The 19,677-nt window shown below is 40.5% G+C and overlaps 1 protein-coding gene, 1 non-coding gene and 2 pseudogenes across 3 annotated transcripts in view; 2 read left to right on the plus strand and 2 right to left on the minus strand.

Annotated features, from left to right (window-relative positions):
- CYB5B (cytochrome b5 type B) overlaps positions 1-19,677 on the minus strand; it is a 39,262-nt gene that overhangs the window by 17,376 nt on the left and 2,209 nt on the right. The gene's annotated exons all lie outside the window — the stretch shown is intronic.
- Positions 3,076-4,036, plus strand: LOC112836878 (ER membrane protein complex subunit 3 pseudogene; annotated as a pseudogene).
- On the minus strand, positions 12,554-12,636 carry LOC112837023 (small nucleolar RNA SNORA17). Its single transcript, XR_003211617.1, has one exon. It is a non-coding gene; the product is annotated as a small nucleolar RNA SNORA17 (small nucleolar RNA).
- On the plus strand, positions 16,374-17,016 carry LOC112836993 (small ribosomal subunit protein mS33 pseudogene; annotated as a pseudogene).

A 19,677-nucleotide genomic window follows, 5' to 3' on the forward strand; every position in this document is an offset into this window, starting at 1 on the left:
AAGATAAAAAGTCAAATCAGTGGTACCAAAATAACTCCCTCTATACCTAGGAAGTAGATCCTGTCTATGACTGACAAGCTATGTGTCCCTGGACAAGGTACTAAGAAACGGAGAGCTCTTTGCTTTCTAGTTTATAAAATGGAGGTAACAGGAGTACCTATCTTAACTACTATTATATCAAATGACATAAAGATACGAAATACTTTGTACTCAGAAAGAGAGAGGTGTAGTTTATATAATAGGCTACCTTCTGTGACTTTAAAAAGCAGATACATAGTATCACAGTACAACGTATCTAATGTGTGTATATATATACATGCATAAAATCTCTCTGAAAACAATGAAAAGATCCTGGGGGCCAGGAGAAAAGGCAGAAGGAAGATTTTTCACTGTAGACCCTTTTGAAATTGTTTTACCAAATAAAGTACCACCTGTTGAGAAAATAAATATTTAAAAATTACATTTAGCACAGTCCTTGACTTAAACATTCAATAAGTATTTACTTACAATGAGCAAATTTAGAATTTACATTATATGACATATCTAAATCTGTATTTTTAAAATATCAAGTGATGCTTTTAAGTAGTTTTTATTATAACAACCTTTTAAGCAGGAATAATATTATCATCCTTATTTTAGGTAGCTTTTATTTCTTTATTGGGGGGGCAACCAGGGGAAGAGGCAGAGGGGGAAGGAGAGGGAAAGGGAGAGAGCATCTGAAGCAGACACCCTGCTAAGCCCAACTGGGGGGGGGGGGGATTCGATCTCAACAACTAAGAGATCACGACCTGAGCTGAAACCAAGAGTCAGAAGCTTAACTGACTGAGCCATTGAGGCACCCCCATCTTTTTTTTTCTTTTTAAGATTTTGTTTATTTGTCAGAGAGAGAGAGAGAGACAGTACAAGCAGGGGGAAGAGGAGGCAGAGGGAGAAGCAGACTCCCCACTGAGCAAGGAGCCCAATGTGGGACTTTATCCCAGGACCCTGAGATCATGACCTGAGCAGAAAGGTAAACGCTTAACCGACTGAGCCACCCAGGTGCCCTCATCCTTATTTTAAAGATGAATTCAACTGAAGCACAAGAACTCTAAGTGTAACCTCCCAAAGTCACTTGCCTATGAGCTCCCTAGGACAAGGATAACTTCTCTATTTCTCACCTAAAAGGTCTCTGTCCAGTGAGTGTATCTCCCATTCCAGTACTTAAGCAGGCTGTTTTCAAGCAAGAGTAAGAGAGCCATCACTCATCTGTCATTACAGCTGAGCTCTATCAGCTGTGGTGAGCCATTTGCTTTGGAATTGTGTCCCAATGCACTCTATAAGATTTTATTTATTTATTTGAGATAGAAAAGGGGAGAGAGAGAACACAAGTGGTGGGGAGGGGCAGAGAGAGAGGGAGAAGCAGGCTTCCCGCTGAGCAAGGTGCCCTATGTGGGGCTTGATCCCAGGACCCTGAGATCACGACCTGAGCTGAAGGCAGGCACCCAACCAACTGAGCCACCCAGGCGCACCCCCCCATTGTGCTCTATGTACCTCAACTACGGAAGACAGTTTTTCCTTATGATACATCCCAACTATTATGTTGCTTTCAGAGCAAAAGGATAATAAAATCTCTTAGCAGCATGAGATTATTTCAGGAAATGGCTTAATTTATGACTTCCTGCATGGCTCTATCTATAGCTACAAAGTATTTTCATCTTCACCACTCTCTCACCACATATAAATAAATAAAATGCAACACTTGGGGTTTGTGGGGGCTCTGGTGGTGATCTCAGGGTGGTGAGATCAAGCTCCCTGTCGCCCCATGCTGGCCATGGAGCCTGCTTTAGATTCTCTCTCCCTCTCCTTCTGCCCCTTTCCCCCACCACCACGTGCGTGTGTGCACACCCACGTGCTCTCTAAAAAAAAAAAAAAAAGTGCTACTTTTAAACAATTACATAATATATATCCATTGTTTTTAGTGCATATTGAATCATTTCAATCATTATGCTATAATTTTTATTGAGTACTTATTTGATATGGTAGGCAGTGATATATAAGTTTTCGTGTTTTTATAAAAATGAATTCATATGGTATACACTATCTTATAGCCTGATTTTTTTTTTCACTGAGGCAAGGAAGGTTGGAGTGGTCAAAAAAAACCTAGGTTTAGTACCTTTCACCTCAATATGTGGTTTTAATACAGATGGTTTAGAACAAGCAAGAGTTCAGGGAACCTTGATGACTGTTTTAGAACTCTATAAACTTCAGAAACTATTTAAAATCAAATGGCAGGGGCACCTTGGGTGGCTCAGTTGGTTGAGCATCCAACTCTTTTGGCTCAGGTCATGGTCTCAGGGTCATGAGTTCGAGCCCTGTGTGAGCAAGGAGTCTGCTTGAAATTCTCTCCCTCTGCCCTTCCCCCACACTCGTTCTCTCTCTCAAATAAATATTTTAAAAATAATAAAATAAAATAAAATAAAATGGCAGCCCAGCTGAAGGCAGCACACTAGGCCTGAGGCTACAGCACAGCCAGGGCCAGTTCTGGAACAGGGTAATGCCCAGGCTGAGGGCCTGACCTGCAATCCTGATTAGGCTGGCTCTCAATAAATTTTTTTTTAAAGATTTTATCTATTTATTCATGAAAGACAGAGAGAGACAGAGAGAGAAAGAGAGAGGCAGAGGGAGAAACAGGCTCCCAAGGAGCAGGGAGCCTGACGCGGGACTTGATCCCAGGACCCTGGGATCATGACCTGAGCCGAAAGCAGACGCCCAACCATCTGAGCCACCCAGGCGCCCCTATAAATTAAGATGGCGGGAAGGGCGCCTGGCTGGCTCAGTCAGTAGAGCATGTAACTCTGCAATAGGGTTGCACGCTGGGTGTGGAGATTACATAAAAATAAAATCTTTAGCGGTGCATGGATGACTCAGTTAAGTGTCTGACTCTTAATTTCAGCTCAGGTCATGATCTCAGGGCTGTGAGATCAAGCCCCAAGTCTGGCTCCACACTGAGCACGGAGTTTGCTTAATATTCTCCCTCCCTCTCCCTCTGTCCCTCCACACCTCTCTAAAAAAAATATAATAAAATAAAATCTTAAAAGAAAAAAAAAAAGATGGCAGGAGCTGCTGCTTGACTCCAATGTGAGCTTCTGGGTGTTCCTGCCCATGTTTATCATCACCCTCTCCGTGGGCATGATCCACCATCCTGCTGCAGAGTAACAAGAAACTCACCCAGGAGCAGGTATTTGACAGTTGAAGTCTTAGTACAAAGGAGAGTCCTCAGGGAAAATGGAAATAATATTCCCAAACAGTCCTTCTTGACGTGAAAATATTACTTCCAACACCTCAAACGATGGATTTTTCAAAAAACTAAAGGGAAAACAGTACTACCTTCTCTTATGACTGATATCATTATGCTCACCAACATGGTGAAAGGGAATTTAACACATGTCCTCCAATTATTCTTACTAGTGATTGGATAACGACATGCTCAGGCTTTGTTACAACCAAAGTCCTATTTCCAGTGACCCTGTTTTAAGGCTATGCTATCGCAAGGAATTCAACTATTCACATTAGCTGCATCTGGGTAAATGCTACATCCTGGTACTTCTATGTATTTGGGATTCAGAGCATTTATTCTCTCATTCTGAGCCAAAATAAAGCCAATAACCAGTCAAGAATTATCCAAGCAGGGGCGCCTAAGCGGCTCAGTCAGTTGAGCGTCTGTCTGCCTTTGGCTCAGCTCATGATCCCAGAGTCCTGGGGCTGAGCCCCGAATCAGGCTCTCAATCTCCCTCCTCTCTCTCCCTCTGCTGCTCCCCCTGCTTGTGCTCTCTGTCAAGTAAATAAATGAAATCTAAAAAACAAACAAACAAAAAAAACAATCCAGGCAAAGATGACTGGAGCAGCCACGGCCATGCCCACAGACAGCAACAAAGCTTTCAAGGCAAAGTGGAAAGTTCTAGAGCTAACAGATTGCCAGTGGACACTTGATGATGTCAAAGAAGAGCTCATGGCCAAAGATCTCCACTTTGAAGGCATGTTCAAAAAAGAATTGTAGAGGGGCGCCTGGGTGGCTCAGATGGTTAAGCATCTGCCTTCGGCTCAGGTCATGATCCCAGGGTCCTGGGATCGAGTCCTGCATCGGGCTCCCTGCTTGGCGGGGAGCCTGCTTCTCCCTCTGCTTCTCTCTCTTTCTCTCTCTCTCTGTCTCTCATGAATAAATAAATAAAATCTTAAAAAAAAAAAAAGAATTGTAGACCTCTATTTATTAAAGCAGGGATTAGCTCTGTTGGGAACAAACAGAGTAACCCTTAACCTTGTAAGCTGTTTGAGCTGGGGCCTCTCAGAATAAAAAGAACACATGAGCCCGTGGACGTACAACAAGGATCATTCTTGTCTGAGAGGGAGGATCCCTTATGTTTGAAACTGGAGGAAATGATTGTGTTCGGGGTGACTTACAGGGAAAGAACTATTTTTAAAATGTTTAAAAATTCCCTTCTGGTGACAACAGAAATGAAAGGCAGAGAAAGGGGAAACTCAAGCTAGTGATAATATATATATGAAAATTTAGCAAAAATTCAATCTTTGGAAGAAATAATGCCAATTATAATTATCATGTACAATTAGCCTGACATCTAAACCACAGTAAACTCCTGTTTTCTTGGGATTCAAATACCCTGAATTTTTACATCTAATTTACGTGCTCGTATTTTAGTAACTTCTTTTACAAAATAACTTTTATTAATGAAAATTCACTATGTATAAGCAAAACAAATATCACTGTATTATTCATTTTGAGCCTACAGAATGACATAAAGAACAAATGTATCAAAACTTTATTCAAATAAATTATTTTTCAGAGTGAATACTCAGGGCCAAGACTTAACAAACCTTCTATGTCTCTTAAAACTGTCCAGAGAAAACTGGTGACCCTAAGACACTGCGGAAATCTCAAGCACCTTAAGGAATGATTACCTATAGGTCAAATAATAGGATGTTTTTCATGTGCAGTTCAATACATCAAATCAGCTGAAAAAATCAATGGCTCTGTACTGTACTACAGTGACTCGACTGAACTAAAGACCCAGTTAGTCTGGCTACTCTTATCATTATAACAAGGTAGAGATGGCAAGTGCCGGAAGATACACAGAGAAAAGTTGCCGAGGAGTAACTGTCTGGATTAAATGTCCTAGGGAAGTGGCAAGGTGCCATTTCTTTATCAAGAGGCAAATGTAATCTGCATGTTGAGTACTGTAATCAAAAGTGAATGACTCTTGACTCTACAAATTAAACCACCTTGTTTTCTCTTTAAAAGGGAAATCAGTTTTATAGAGGTAAAACTGGGGAGGTCAGAATAAGATCTGTGGATGCAATTAATGTCAATATCCGGGTTGTGGTATTGTACTACAGTTGTTTTTTTAAAGACCTTATTTACTTATTTGAGAGAAAGAGAGAGAGCATGCATGCCCATGAGTCAGGAAGTCAGGTAACATTTTACAAAATGTTACCATTGGGGGAAATGGGTAAAAGATACAAGGGATCTATTACTTTTTTACAAGTACATATGAATCTACAATTATTTCAATAAATTTTTCAATTAAAAAATCAAACTCAATTCCCTAGTATAGACCCAAAGAAATGTGTATAGATACATTAACTTATATACACACAAATAATCAGAGCAGCGTTATTTGTTATGACCCTACACTTGAAAACCCAGTGCCTGGGCCGCCTGGGTGGCACAGTCCATTAAGTGTTGGACTCTTGATTTCAGCTCAGGTCATGATCTCAGGGTCGTGAGATGGAGCCCCACATGGGGCTCTGCACTCAGTGGGAGTCCGCTTGAGATTCTCTCTGTCCCTCTCCCTCTGCTCCACTCCCCTGAGGGCTCTCTCTCTCTAAAATAAATAAAATCTTATAAAAAAAAAAAAGAAAGGGGCGCCTGGGTGGCTCAGTCGGTTAAGCGTCTGCTTTCGGCTCAGGTCATGATCCCAGGGTCTGGGATCGAGCCCCGCATCGGGCTCTCCGCTCCGCAGGAGGCCTGCTTCTCCCTCTACCACTCCCCCTGCTTGTGTTCCTGCTCTCGCTGTGTCTCTCTCTGTCAAATAAATAAATAAAATCTTAAAAAAAAAAGGGAAAAAAAAGAAAACCCAATGACCATAAGCAGAGTATGAATAAATTATGATATAATCCTACAGTAGAATCCTAATCAATAATGAAAAGAACCACTGCAATATCCACAACACGAAAGAATATAAATGGTGAACAAAAGACACCAGACAGGGCGCCTGGGTGGCTCAGTTGGTTAAGCGACTGCCTTCGGCTCAGGTCATGATCCTGGAGTCCCGGGATCGAGTCCCGCATCGGGCTCCCTGCTCAGCAGGGAGTCTGCTTCTCCCTCTGACCCTCTTCCCTCTCGTGCTATCTCTCATTCTCTCTCTCTCAAACAAATAAATAAAATCTTTAAAAAAAAAAAAAACAGACACCAGACATAAAACAATATAAACTGTGACACTCTTGGGGCACCTGGTGGCACAGTCAGTTAAGCATCTGCCTTTCGCTCAGGTCATGATCTCAGGGTCCTGGGATCGAGCCCCGAGTCCAGCTCCCTGCTCAGGTGGAGTCTGCCTCTCCCTCTCCCTCTGCCCCTCCCTGCTGCTCATGCTCTCACTCTGGCTTGCTCTCTAATAAAAAAATAAAATCTTAAAAAACAAAACAAACAAAAAAACTGTGACTCTCTCATTTGTAAAAAGTTTAAAAACAAAACAAATCTACAGGATTAGTCAATAAATAGACTGGGTACCTCCAGGGATGAAGAAGAAAGCAGTGATTAGGAGGAGGCACAAGGAAAGGTTCCAGCATGCTATAAAGTTTTTTTTTTTAAAGATTTTATTTATTTATTTGAGAGAGAGAAGGAGAGCACATGGGGGAGGGGCGGGCAGAGGGAGAAGCAGACTCCCCACTGAGCAGAGAGCCCAGCACAGGGCTCAAGGGATCATGACCTGAGCTAAAGACAGATACTTAACTGACTGAGCCACCCAGGCGCCCTGCATGCTGTAAAGTTCTAGACAGTGGTTATCCAAATGTGAGTGATGCCATATGACTAAATTTCAGGGATTTATAATTAACGGGAAAATAATTTCCAAAATAACACATACATAACTACCCTTGTATATATAGTCAAATGATCTTCGACAAGGGATGCCAGGACCACTCACAATAGGGAAAAGGCAGTCTCTTCAACAAATAATGTTGGCAAAACTGGATATCCACATACAGAAGAATGAAGATGGACCCTTATCTTGTATCATAAGACAAAAATTAGCTGAAAATGGATTAAAGATCTAAACATAAGACCCAGAACTATAAAACTCGTAGAAGAAAATATAGAAGAAAAGCTTTAGGACATTGGATTTGATAATGCTTTCTTGAATATGACACCAAAAGCACAGGCAACAAAAGTAAAGCAACAAAAGTAAAGACTGACAAATGGGAGTACATCAAACTTAAAATTTTTTATGCACCAAAGGACACAATCACCAAATTGAAAAAACAACCTACAGAATGAGAGAAAAGATATGTAAATCATAAGGGGTTGCTATCCAGAATATATAAAGAACACCTAAAATTCAACAACAAAAACATCAAATAATGTGATTAGAAAATAGGCAAAGGACTTAAGGAGACATTTCACTGAAGATGATCTACAGATGGCCAGCAAGTATATGAAAAGATGCTCAACATCGGTAGTCACTGGGGAAATGCAAATCAAAACCAAAATGAGGCCACATGCAGAAGAATGAAACTGGACCATTTCCTTACACCATGCACAAAAATAAACTCAAAATGGATGAAAGACCTAAATGTGAGACAGGAATCCATCAAAATCCTAGAGGAGAACACAGGCAGCACCCTCTTTGACCTCAGCTGCAGCAACTTCCTGCTAGACATGTCTCCAAACGCAAGGGAAACAAAAGCAAAAATGAACTATTGGGACTTCATCAAGATAAAAAGCCTCTGCACAGCAAACAAAGCAGTCAACAAAACTAAAAGACAACGTACAGAATGGGAGAAGATATTTGCAAATGACATATCAGATAAAGGGCAAGTATCCAAGATCTATAAAGAACTTATCAAACTCAACACCCCAAAAACAAATAATCCAGTAAAAAATGGGCAGAAAACATGAACAGACATTTCCCCAAAGATGTACAAATGGCCAACAGGCACATGAAAAAATGCTCAGTTGGGGGGGGAGGAGAGTCTGCTTCTCCCTCTCCCTCTGCCTGCCACTCCCCCTGCTCATACTCTGTCAAATAAATAAAATCTTAAAAAAAAAAAAAAAAAAACCTAAAGTGAGTCTCCTATAGACAGTATCTTGTTGGATCCTCTATTTTTATCCATTCTGTCAACCTCTGTCTTTAGATTTAGGAATTTAATCCATTTAGGGTCTCCTGGATGGCTCAGTTGGCTCAAAGTGTGGCTCCTGGTTTTGGATCAGGTTGTGATCTCAGAGTCCTGAGATGGAGCCCCACATTGGGCTCTGTGCTCAGTTGGGAGTCTGCTTCAGATTTTCTCCCTCCCTTACCCTGTGCCCCTCCCCCCACTGGCACACATGCATGAGCGTGCCTGCTCTAATAAACAACCATTTTTTTAAAAGGAATTTAATCCATTTACATTTAAAGTAATTACTGATGAGGGCGCCTGGGTGGCTCAGTTGGTTGGGCAACTGCCTTCGGCTCAGGTCATGATCCCGGAGTCCCGGGATCGAGTCCCGCATCGGGCTCCCTGCTCAGCGGGGAGTCTGCTTCTCCCTCTGACCCTCTTCCCTCTCGTGCTCTCTATCTCTCATTCTCTCTCTCTCTCAAATAATAAATAAAATCTTTAAAAAAAAATAAAATAATTACTGATGAGGAGGGACTTAACTCTCTCAAAATTAAAAACTTTTGTATATCAAAGGACATTATCAGACAAGATCGGGCACATTCAAGGTGGTAGGGCCATAGATCAAAGGACATTATCAAGAAAGTGAAATGACAAGCTACAGAAGGGGAGAAAATATTTGCAAATCAAATATCTAATAAAGGATTGATATCCAGAATATATAAAGAAATCCAACAGCAAAAAGACAAACAATTCAATTGAAAAATAGGCAAAGAACTTGATTAGATATTTCTCCAAGATACACAGAGGACCAGTAAATACATGAACACCATTAGTCATCAGGGAAATGCAAATCAAACCACAATGAGATACCACTTTACACCTGGCTAGGATGACTAGAAGTGAAAAAAATAAAGTGTTGAAGACACTGTGGGAAAACTGGAACCCTCATTCACTGCTGGTGGAAATGTAAAATGCTGCTGTGGAAAACAGTCTAGAGTTCCACAAAAAGGACAGAAGAGCCGTATGACTTAGCAATTCCACTCCACAGTACATATCCAAATGAACCAAAAATAAGCACTCTGATAAATACTTGTATACCAATGATCACTGCAGTATTGTTCACAAATAGCCAAAAGATGGAAACAATCCAAGTGTCCATTGATGAATGGTTGAATGGACAAACAAAATGCAGTATATATACATATAATGGAATATTATTCAGCCCTAAAAGGAAGGAAATTCTGACACATGCTACAACATGAATGAACCTTGAACACATTATACTAAGTGAAACAAGTACGAAAGGGCAAATATCAAATTATTCAATTTATATGTGGTACCTAGAATAGTCAAATTCATAGAGACAGAAAAATTCAACAGTGATTACTAGGGGCTGGGAGGAAGGGCAATGGAGTTATTATTTAATGGATAGAGTTTCACTTTGGGATGATGAAAAAGTTCTGGAGATAAATGGTGGTGAGAGTTATACAATGATGTGAATGTACTTAATGCCACTGAACTGTACAATTAAATATGGTTAATCAAATTTATGTTATGCATATTTTACAATAAAAATTTTAAAAACCAAAACATTATGTTAAGTGAAAGTAATCAGACACCAAAGGACAAATATTGTATGTTTCCATCTACTTGAGGTACCTAGAATTAAGCAATTCTAGAGAGACAAAGCAGATTAGAAGTTATTAGAGGAAGAGTGATGAAGGGGTAGTTATTGCCTAGTGGCTACAAGAGTTCTGCTTGAGGTGATGAAAAAGTTTTAGAAACAGTTATCATTGTTGGTTTGTTGTACAACAGTGTGAATTAAATTAATGCCACTAAATTGTACAACTGATTAAATGGCAAATTCTGTTATATATCTATATCACCACAATAAAAAATAAAGCTAGGTATATATACCTGTAATTAATATTAGCCAAAAACTTACTTTTGTCTGAATTACAGCAAAATAAAACAAATGAGACCGTAAGAGTTTCAGGGGTTAACCTGAATAATCTAAGTTGGGGGCCTACACTATTCAAATCTATTGGAAAACTGTAAATTTCTCCCGATTTTTTTTTTAAGATTTTTATTTATTTATTTGGCAGAGAGATACAGAGAGAGCAAGTAGTTAGAGAGGGAGGCAGAGGGAGAGGGAGAGGGAGAAGCAGGCTCCCCACCGAGCAGGGAGCCCAATGCGGGCCTCGATCCCAGGAACCTGGGATTATGACCTGAGCCGAAGGCAGCCGCTTAACCGATTGAGCCACCCAGGCGCCCCCTCCCGATTTTTATTCAGTAAATCTAATATAAGGCAATGCATATTTCCCACTTTTTCTAGGACTTGCTGTGCTTTTAAATCTCGTATAAATTTACCAAAAATTTATTTTGACTTGGATAGCCTTTGTGTTTTAAGACTAATGGACCTTGTCCCGGCTTTTATTATGTAAGCAGTTACACAATGTTACAAAGAAAATGTCTTAAACGACACTGTAACCAAGATCATAAACTTTCAAAAGGGATGAAACAATGACTGTGATCCATTCATTTCTCTCTCAGTCCGGTAGTAATCAAGTGAAATACTTCAAAGATACAAAGGAAATTTTGTAATGTCCCCTGGTGAAAGATTTCAGTAGTTCATCTGTCCAAAGCATATGTGGTAGGGAGGAAGCCTTTTGGTTCTTCCTTAAGTTCATTTACTAAGTATTACTGCAAAGAAGACAGAAAATTTATGTTTTAATACAGAAAAGAGAGCAGACAAATTAGTAACAGAAAATAAACTTCCAGATTACTAATACCATGCAAAGGACAGGGGTCAGATGGCAGAAAAGAAGAGAATGCGAAGAATGACAGGGAATAAAAATCTTTTTTTTTTAAGATTTTATTTATTTAACAGTATTTATTTGACAGAGAGAGACAGAGAGAGAGGGAATACAAGCAAGGGGAGAGGGAGAAGCAGGCCTCCCGCTGAGCAGGGAGCCTGTTGCAGGGCTCAATCCCAAGACCCTGGGATCACGACCCAAGCCGAAGGTAGACGCCCAGCGATTGAGCAGGGGAAAACATTACACAAATTCTCTGTGAGTGGAAATCCCATAATGATGTAATAAAAATGTAACAATAGGGATATGCTAGAGACCACTAGACTTAGAAAATAAAATCTAGAACATTAAGATTTTGGAAGCTGCAAAATTAAGCTGGGTGATTGAAAAGAAGAAACTCTAGCCAAACAGATGGGCAGAATACCTCATCAAAATGAGATATGGAGATTGAAATTCTGGACAGGACAAAACCCACTTTTTAAAAAACAGTCTGACAAGGCAGAAAAAGATGACAGACCCGAGGGGTGAACAGGAGGAAATGGTGTAGGTCCACAGGTATTCGTTCGCATTTAGATTAGAAAAAGCGAAATAAAGAAGGGGTCATTTAGGAGAGGCTAACTTGATCGCTGCCAGAAAGGCTGTAACCTTGGCAGTCACCACTGCCCAGGGGTCAAATCTCAGGTCTTCAGTTCCAAACATAACTTATCCCCACCAGATTAAATCCCACTACCACAGATTTTCACAATTCCTTAGGTACCTTCATAGTATTCACTTATGACAACTACCATTATTTATTTGACGTCTTTGTTCACCTGCTAGACTATGAACTCCGTAAGAACAGCGACCGTGGTTGTCTTTTTCATGGCTGTATTCCAGAACATAGCATGCCTGGAACATAGTGAGATCTAAGAGGGCTCACTCTGCCCTCCTTCCCTCCTGTTTGCTGCCTACCTCTCATGCCCACATGCAAAACAAATAAATGAAAGTCAGTTTGTTCATCAGAGCATCTCACCTGGACAGTACTGGAGGTTAAATTTTGCCTCATTTTATTTCTAGCTTTCCCTAGGACTAACCACTTGTAACTACTCAAGGAAAGAAAGTATTCTTGGGGCACGTGGGTGGCTCAGTTGGTTAAGCATCTGCCTTCGGCTCAGCTCATGATCTCAGAGCCCTGGAGCCCCACGCTGTCACGTTCCCTGCTCAGCAGGGAGTCTGTTTCTCCCTCTGCCTCTCCTTGCTCACGCTGGTGTGCTCTAATAAATAAAATCTTAAAAAAAATATATTCTTCCTATAGATTTGTTAATTTCACAAGCTAGATGACAATCAAATTACACTTTATTTTCACCAGCCTTAGAGAAATCCAGTAAGAATTGTTATTAGTCAGGCTCTGAAGCTTTTAGGGGTACCGTCAGTACCCTGATATCAAACAGAGCCTGTGTTGTCTTTCTTGCATGACAATTACTTGTGCACAGATCTCAATCCCACTCACAAGTCCAAGACATCTAACTCACCTTTACATGTTCAGAGCATCTGTCACTTAAGCACTCAAAATATGCTGCAGGGAACAAGTAAATTTTATTATTAATAAAAATAACTTCAATCAATCATTCAATGGCCCCTAACACCGAGCTCTTTATTGCAGGTACCATAAGACTTTATATGCATTATCTATATTAATTGTCATAACAACTCTGTGGAGTAGGTACAATTATCTCTATTTTATAGATGGGAAAGGGCCTTTACAGAGCTATTTGCCCAAGGTTATACAATTATTAGGTGGTAAAGTGGTAACCTGAACCAGACACTTGGACCCCAAAGCCAGCACCCAGACATTAGAATTGTATTTCATCTATACAAGGAACCAAATTTTCTTTAAAAAACACTACTAACTGGGGCTCCTGTGTGACTGTCAGTTAAGCAGCCAGCTCATGGATTTTGGCTCAGGTCCTGATCTCAGGTCATGGGACTGTGCCCCGCCTCAGGCTCCCTGCAGTCTGCTTGGGATTCTCTCTCCCTCTGCCCCTCCCCCCATTCATGAGCACGCTCTCTCTCCCCTGAAATAAATAAAAGATTTTCATTTATTTATTTGAGAGAGAGAGAGAGACTGAGAGAATAAGTAGGAGGAAGGGCAAAGAGAGAAGAAGACTCCCTGTGGAGCAGGGAGCCCATCTCAGGACTCTATCCCAGGACTCTGGGATCATTACCTGAGCGGAAGGCAGACACTTAACCGAAAGAACCACCCAGGCACCCAGTATACAAAATTTTAACAACAAACAAACAAACAAAATCCCACTATTAAGAAAATGAAAAGGCAAAATACAGACTGGGAGAATAAAGTCACAATACATATAAGATTGACCCTTAAACAATGTGGGGATTGGGGTGCCATTGAACCCCATCCTCTACACACAGCTGAAAATTTGTATATAATTTTGGACTCCCCAAATATCTAACTACTATTAGCCTCCTCTTCACCGGAAGCCTTACCAATAAAATAGTCAATTAACACATATTTTGTAGGTTATATGTATTATACTTTGTTCTTAGAATAAAGTAAGCTAGAAAACAGAAAATGTCATTAAGAAGATCATGGGGTGCCTGGCTGGCTCAGTTGGTAGAGCATGTGACTCTTGATCTCACGGTCATGAATTCAAGCCCTACGGTGGGCGTGGAGCCTACTTAAAGAAAAAAAAGTAAGAAGATCATAAGGAAGAAAAAATACTATATTGAAAAAAAATCCACGTGTAAATGGACCTGTGCAGTTCAAACCTGCTATTCAAGGGTCAACTATATCTGAAAGGACTTGCATCTAGAATGCATGAAGAATGTTTTCAAGTCAATAAGAAAACAATTTAACTATAAATGGCCAAGATAAAACAGACACTTTACAAAAATCCATACAAATGGCCAGTCATACCATGATGATACTCAGTATCATTAGTCATCAAGGAAAATAAGTTAAAAAATAAGATAAAACAGACACTTTACAAAAATCCATACAAATGGCCAGTCATACCATGATGATACTCAGTATCATTAGTCATCAAGGAAAATAAGTTAAATGACTTAAAATAAGTCATCAAGAAAATAATTTATATACCAGCACACACATTAGAATGGTTAAAAATACAATGACAGATACTGTGTGTCAAGGAGGGTGTGGAGAAACCGGAAAACCATATATTGCTGGTGGGAATATAAAATGATACACTTTGAGAAAAGGCCTGAGAGTGCTTAAAAAGTTAAAAAAAAAAAAAAGTATGACCCAGAAATCTCACTTCTAGGTATTTAACCAAGAGGAATGAAAACATATGTCCACACACAGATTTGTACACAAACATTCACAGCAGTTTTATTCATAATAGCCAAAAAATGTAAAACAATGTAAATGTCGATCAATAGGTGAACAGATAAATTTCAATTCAATCATACAATGAAATAAATACATAAAATTAAAATAAGTAAAAGAAAATAAATAAAAAGCAACAGGAACAAACTGCTGATACATAGGAAAAAAACAAAGATAAGTCTCAGACATGTGAAGCCAAAGACACTAGACACAAAAGTGATACCATTGTTCTATAGTGTCAGAAATAAGGGTGCTTGGGTAGCTCAGTCTGTTGAGCATGTGACTCTTGATTTCTGCTCAGGTCATGATCTCAGGGTCGCAGGATCAATCCCTGAGACAGGCTCCCTGCTCATCGAAGAGTCTGCTTGAGATTCTCTCCCTCTCCCTCTACCCCCCCCACCCCATGAAATAAATAAATAAATCTTAAAAAGAAAAGGGATGGGTTGTTAGAAGTTAAAAGAAAATTACAGGTAAAGCACTCAGAATAATAAGCACCCAGTAAATACTATTTGTACTACTAAAACAAATCAATGAATAGATACTAGAATTCAATTAAGGAATACTATGATCGGGGTGCCTGGCTGGCTCAGTCAGAGGAGCCTACAACTTGTGATCTCAAGAGTTGGGAGCTCAAGCCCCATATTGTGTGATTACTGAAAAAAAAAAAGGAATACTACAATTCTATTTCCATATTTATTTGTACACATTTGTATATATTGGTATATACAAACATGAAAGATGTAGAAAGATTCAAACAAATCCTTGGGATAGAGTTTTACTTTCTTCCACTCTGTATTGCTTTTCCCTCCGACCTAATTCCCGACTTCTAGGCCAAAGTAATCTACTAGAAAAGCAAAGTGCTTTAATATCACTCCCACCTTAAAAGGCTTCAGTGGTTCTCTAACACATTTAGGATCAAATCCATACTACCTACCCTGCCTTCCCAGGCCTGGCTTCCACCAAGCTCTCTGGCCATTCTTGACCTTCACTGCCTATGCCACAGCCACAGCTGCTTTCAGTCCCACTGATGGGCCAAACTCTTGACTCTGCAAATGCCGTCGGTATGCACTTTTCTCTAGTCTTCCTGAAGCTAGTTCCTTCTCAGCTCAAATAAAACTCATCTCACAGAAGCTTTCCAGATCACTCTTATTAAAGTAGATCTTGGCTTAGTCGGCAGAGCATGCGACTCGATCTCAGGGTTGTGAGACCAAGCCCCCAATTTTTTTTTTTTTTAAAGATTTTATTTATTTATTTGAGAGAGAGAATGAGATAGAGCATGAGAGGGGAGGGACAGAGGGAGAAGCAGACTCACTGCTTAGCAAGGAGCCCGATGCGGGACTCGATCCCGGGACTCCAGGATCATGACCTGAGCCGAAGGCAGTCGCTTAACCAACTGAGCCACCCAGGCGCCCTGCCCCAAATTTTTATTAAAAAAAAAAAATTGGGGGGGCGCCTGGGTGGCTCAGATGGTTAAGCATCTGCCTTCGGCTCAGGTGGTCCTGGGATCGAGCCCCACATCGGGCTCCTGCTCCGCGGGAAGCCTGCTTCTCCCTCTCCCACTCCCCCTGCTTGTGTTCCCTCTCTCCCTGTCTCTCTCTGTGAAATAAATAAATAAAATCTTAAAAAGATAAATAAAAAAAATCAAAACCCTCATTTTTCTTTCTTTACTTTTGTTTCCTTCGCAGACAGCACCATCACTGAACATTTTTCTACTTTTGTTTTCTATTGTCTTCCCTCAAAGAGTAGGTTCAAAAAGACAGGACCGCTTCCGGGAGACTAGCGCTGGGGAGAGGAAGGTCGCGAGTATAACACCTTTAAGGAAAAATGAAGTTTTTAGGTGACTATTTTGTACAATAAAAATCGAATTGACATGGACTCTTGCTCCTTGCTGCTCAAGAAATGTCTTCACTTTCAGAATATGCCTTACGCATGACTCGTCTGAGTGCCCGGATGTTCGGTGAAGTGGCCAGGCCTACTGATTCCAAATCCATGAAAGTGGTGAAACCGTTCAGAGAGCAGCCTCTGGCCAAGAGGAAGGAGACTTATGACTGGTATCCAAATCACAACACTTATTTTGCGCTCATGGGGACTCTACGTTTTCTTGGCCTCTATAGAGACGAGCACCAGGACTTCAGGGATGAGCAGTTGCGTCTAAAGAAGCTTCGTGGCAAGGGGAAACCAAAGAAAGGAGAAGGGAAAAGAGCAGCAAGAAAGAAATAGTGTTGGTCCATCAGGAGAACAAAGTTCTTTCTCAGCAACTGACTGCAGAAGAAGGTGTATTTATCTTTCCACATATTCAAGGAATGTAAGCTTCCGAAATTGAAGATTATTTGGAGAAACACAATCATTTCTGTGTTGAAGTCCAATCCAGTTGAATTGTGACTGGTTTCCTGGACACAGTCTAATTCTGCAAAGTTATTTTGGCCTTGGTTTCATACTCTGATGTTTACCTCTTTCTCTAAAGAAATGAATGCATAGGTGATTGAAGAATGACTCACTTGGTATGGGAATGGGATGTTGGGGACATGGGGAACTTAAATGAGCATCCTTTAGTCTCCCCAGGATCCCTTCTTGCTTCCCCACTACACCAGCCCTGAACTCTTCCATCCCTCTGGCTGTTCAACCACCGTCTCCACCACCAAGCTCACAAACTTCATGTACCTCTCCACATACTCTTGGAGAGTATCTACTAAGATAGATTTGTGGGAAAAGTATCTACCTGTTAAGAGAGTACTGAGTGAGTACCTGCTGGGCCCTAATAATATCATAGTTAGGAAGAAAAAACAGTCCCTACCTCATGGAACTTTCAGGCTTGTGGGAAAGACTAATATCATTACATAAGTAAAATTGTATTAAATGCTACAAAGGAAAAATACAGAAAAAAAAAAAAGACAGGACCACGTTTTTATTTGCCACCAGGGTCTAGTACCACAGCAGTAGACAGCACCTAGCAAATACCTGTTGAATGCTATCCCATTTGTGAGGCAAGCCCTATAGTAATATTCCCACTTATGCCCATAGTCACTAAAAAGTACCTAGAAAACTTTAAAATATCACAATGTGTTATTTTAAGTTATTCTTTTCAGAAATAGTTATTAAACATAAGATAATGGCTTCCAAATTTCTCTCAACAGTAAGAAAATTACAATAGTAACTGAAACAAAGGTTCACAAAATCATACTTACCCTTGCTAAGGGAGCTGTACTTTGATATTTTCTAGTTCATGTCGTAAGACAGTATAACCATTTTTATGTGCTTTTTCTAAACTATTAAAGTGGAAAGACAATGATGAATGATGTGTACTGCTGCAAGGTTTTGGTTTTTCATTCATGATTTCAATAAATTAAACCAATACCACTAATTCAAAAATGCAAAATTAATGTTAGGGGAAAGGTAATTCAATTACCTTACCAATTCAAAATTATCACATTCAAACTCTAGAATAACATTATAACCATATTCATTAAAAAAAAAAAAAGCAACCTACAGACACAGGATTTTCAGATTAGGAACCCCTTTCTAAGGAGGAATCCCAAAGCGATCTCAAATTGTAAAGAGAAGAATGAGAACCGGCGTAGGTCTTCCCGTCTCATCTAATAGCAATTCTATTCCTCCTGACCTATAGGACAAAAACCTTGGTGCCATTTTTTATTTCTCTCACTCCTCAAATCCAATGCATCATTAAATCCTATTGGCTCGGGGCGCCTGGGTGGCTCAGTCGGTTAAGCGGCTGCCTTCGGCTCAGGTCATGATCCCAGGGTCCTGGGATCGAGCCCCGCGTCAGGCTCCCTGCTCAGTGGAGCGTCTGCTTCTCCCTCTCCCTCTGCCTGCCTCTCTGCCTACTTGTGCTCTCGCTATCTCTCTGTCAAATAAATAAATAAATAAAATCTTAAAAAAAAAAAAGATTAAATCCTATTGGCTCTACCATCAAAACACACCCAGGGGCACCTCCTGGTTGGGTGGTTAAGGGATGAACTCTTGGTTTCAGCTCAGGTCATGATTTCAGGGTTGCAAGTTCAAATCCCACATCGTGCTTTGCTTAAGACTCTTTTGCCCTCTCCCCCTGCCATCCCTTCTCTCCCCCACTGCCAAAATAAATAAATCTTGGGGAAAAAAAACAAAACACATATCCAAAATCCGATACTTCTCACCACCTCTCACTGCTACCAGCCTGGTCCAAGCCACCACCACCTGTTGCCCAAATTACAACAGCCTCCTGTAACTGGGCTCAATTCTCCCTTTGCCCTCCTCCAGTCTCTTTTAAACCATGCAGTCAGAGTGATACTATTAAATCATTAAGTCACATCATGACACTCCCCTGCTCCAGTGTGGGTTCCTAGCCTACACAAAGTCAAAACCCTTCCTAAAGCCTGCAGAATTGTATTTGATCTGCCCTCACCTAATCATGCTCACCTCATCTACTACTATCTGGCCACTATGACCTCCCTCACTTGGCCTCAAACAACATCAGACAAACTCCCACCTCAAGGCCTTCAAACTTGCTCCCTCTGACAGGAATGCTCTTCCTGCAGATATCCACATGGCTAGCTCCTTTAACTTCCTTCTGGCCTTTACTCTAGTCATGTTCTTAATAAAACCAACTCTGGCTGGCCATCATACCTAAAATTTCAACCCCTTACCCTTACACCCTCATCCCATATACGTCTACAGTCCCCTTCTCTGCTTTATTTTTCTTCTTAGAACCTACCACTACCTAACATAGCATATATTACAGCATTCACTCTTATTGTCCACTCCCCATAGATTAATCTTCATGAAGGCATAAATACAGCATATCCACTGCTGGATCCTAAGCACCTAGAACAGTATGTGACACATAATAGACACTTGATAAATATTTGAATGAGCAAGTGAATGAATGAACAGGCTTGGAATGAACAAGAAAATAGGAACTGAGATGACAGAACAGGTTAAGTAAGAAGAGCTTAGGTAAAGAGCTGCAGGTAAAGAGCTGTGGCTCAAGCTTCATGGGCAGCTCTGGCATACCTGTGATGTCTCTGGCTCTACCAACATGTGTGAACCAGGTTAGCAACCACTACTCAAGATTGAACGAAAAAAAAAAGATTGAACGAAGGTCCACTACAAGCACTGAGTGTTCCTTCCAAGTTCATTATGTATTCTAAATCAATC

The sequence above is a fragment of the Callorhinus ursinus genome, unplaced genomic scaffold (assembly GCF_003265705.2).
Source record: "Callorhinus ursinus isolate GAN/ISIS: 27379988/994484 unplaced genomic scaffold, GSC_fseal_2.0 scaffold37, whole genome shotgun sequence".
Lineage (NCBI taxonomy): Eukaryota > Metazoa > Chordata > Mammalia > Carnivora > Otariidae > Callorhinus > Callorhinus ursinus.